Source organism: Lycium ferocissimum, chromosome 10 (genome assembly GCF_029784015.1).
Source record: "Lycium ferocissimum isolate CSIRO_LF1 chromosome 10, AGI_CSIRO_Lferr_CH_V1, whole genome shotgun sequence".
NCBI lineage: Eukaryota > Viridiplantae > Streptophyta > Magnoliopsida > Solanales > Solanaceae > Lycium > Lycium ferocissimum.
In genome coordinates this window covers 4,660,005-4,662,734 of record NC_081351.1, presented here as the reverse complement: position 1 = coordinate 4,662,734, position 2,730 = coordinate 4,660,005, and the positions used below count along the sequence as shown (strand labels likewise).

Below are 2,730 nucleotides of genomic sequence, written 5' to 3'. Positions count from 1 at the left end.
GCTGAAGAAGATGTTGGTATAATCAGAATAAAGAATTTGCTTGTAAATTGGTTTCTCCCCATTCTCTAGCGTTTCTTGCAAAGGACCAATAACACTTGTAGGCTTTGGATGCAAGAAAATGGGCACAGAAACCCTATTCTTGCTCCCATTAGCAATCACACGATGTTCAACACTCTTGTAATTGTCATTGCTCATTATTTGAAGTGCATCTCCAATGTTGATTACCAGAGCCCCGTTGACCGGAGGGACATGAATCCAATCATTAGTTTCAAGTTTTTTCACGTAGAGCCCGCCAATATCATCTTGAAGGAGAACAGTAATTGTTGAGATATCTGAGTGACGTCCTACTCCAACCGAAAGCTCAGGGTTGGGACATTTTGGATAGTAGTTAAAATTTATTCTCTTTGAACCCATTAAAAGTTGCTCTTTCTCTTCATCAATTGCTTTTACATTCAATCCTCCCATTAGCGACTTCAAAATCTTCATTATAACAGTATCACACCTCTTTAAGTATTCAAGTGCTTCTTCCCTGAAAGAACATTCACAATAATTACTAGTTAGTACTCAAAGGATTCGAAATTTTACCTACTAATTCATAAAAGATAAACTTATACGCTGACAGTATGGAGATCCTTTTTACATTACAATGTATTATAAGTTATTCATGTATACAACTTTATTTTTCAGGATACTAATCTCACTTATCATGACTGGTAATCTATAATCACTTTTTAGATGACTTGATAGAATAAATTTCTTTTTACGTGGTGAGAAAGAAGGCGAACCTGCAAGTAGGCCAAAATAAAGAAGCGTCATCATGAGAAACATGAACAAGCGAAAGGTAATCTCTCAACCCAATGTCTTCTCAGCTTCAGGCGTAAAACTTGTTCCATACCTCACATTACTCGAAACTGAATTCTCTTTCGTATACTTCTTTTCCTCAGCTGGTAAACTGAAGAAATGATGACTCGTCTCCTTTATATTATCAAGAACTTGAATAGGAACTCCATGATTGATAACTTGAAAGAAACCCCAGTTTTTTGCTGCTTTGCAAATCTGATCAGCCACCTTTGGATCATCCCAATTGGACGTCGATTATTGGGATTGAATCATCGGTTATCACAGTGCTCGTAGTGATTCGTTCTTCAAGTGGTTGAATATATTGCTTAGGAAGTTCTTGAATTCCCATATCACAAAGGCCCTTAACTCCATGCCCTTCGTTGACAACAAAATCAAAGACTTTTTCGGAGTCTGAAAGAATTTTGGACAAGTGTGCAACCATTGTTAAAAGTTAGTAATATATAAAGGAAAAATAACGAAAGAATTTAAAAAGTTGATGTATGGGAAGAAAAAAGGAGATGATATATGATCTACTGCCTTGTCCTGGTGAAAAATTTGTAATTGAGTCACTCAATTTATAGGCTTTGTGGGGAAGATTACATGAGATATGAAAGTCAAATTAGAACTGTAAAAGTTTGCATATTGGCCTAATTAATCACATTGCAGTCCTTGAATGGTTCGTTAGTTCTTTCTGGTGGAATTCCAAAAAGAGAGTCCTAATTAAACTTTCTAAAGTTTATTAGCAATGAGAATTACTGTTTAAATTCCAATTTAATAATGAAGGTTTCTGCCTTTTGGCTAGTTGGCAATCTTGGTCTTGAATGGGTTGTTGGAGAACATACTTTGTTTCAATTTTTTTCCAAAAAAGAAAAGAAAAAACACATGCATAGACTGTACAGTACAATTTTTGACTTATCTTAACATCCTCATTCTTTAGTCATCTATCGGTTTTTCATTATTTAGACACAATTTAGTTTCATCAAATTCTATGCATATAGTAATATTACTTATATATAATTTTGATAAGGGACTTGGACAGAGAACTATCACCGCTGAAGAATCAGTTGTGGGGAATACTCGGGTGATGGGCGAGTAATAGCCCATCACCTAATCTCCGTTGTAAATAATTTGGAAACTTCCACAAATAGTAGCTAGATTAGTATCCTTTTTGCAAAAAAATAGCAATATTTTTTTACTTCAAAATATAGCAGTATTTTCTTTCAAAATGTAACATATATCGAGTGTATGCGCTCTATCTCAAAACGTAGCATATATATTATATTTTATGTGCGCGCATACAATATCAATGTATATACACCGATGTATTGTATATACAGTGATAAATTATATAAACATTGATAGCATACACATTGTATGAGCGCATACAAGAATTGCGCCTCCAATTTAGAGATATCATGTGTATCAATATATATCTGCTATAAAATATAAAATATAGCTATATTTTATAATTATTTTAAATTCCGCTATAAAGTATAGTTATAAAGCATAATCAGTTATGTTAGATAATTTTTCCTAATTTCTAATAGCACCACCTAGTCCTCCAATACCAGGGTCTCCTTTCAATGCTCCGTTTGTATTTAAGTAAACATCACACACACACTATGCGCTATCACCTATAGGATTGTCAATCCCATGAAGCCCAAGACATCCCTGTATGCTTTATGTTTGTTTTTTTTAGCTTTATGTTTGTTTTTTTTAAGCTTTATGTTTTTTGTTTAGCTTTATGCTTTTGATTGATCTTTTGTGTCAAACATTTTCTTAAATTTAACTATAAGTTGTTTAATATTATTATGTTGTTTATAACAAAGAATTAAGTAAGAATATTATCTTATATATAGTCATATATATTTATGATATCCATATGCAGTC

At 33.0% G+C, this 2,730-nt stretch overlaps 1 pseudogene; it reads right to left on the bottom strand.

The window, feature by feature from the left end:
- Positions 1-1,431, bottom strand: part of LOC132034562 (feruloyl CoA ortho-hydroxylase F6H1-3-like) — a 15,628-nt pseudogene extending 14,197 nt beyond the window's left edge.
- Positions 1,432-2,730: the final 1,299 nt, after the last annotated feature.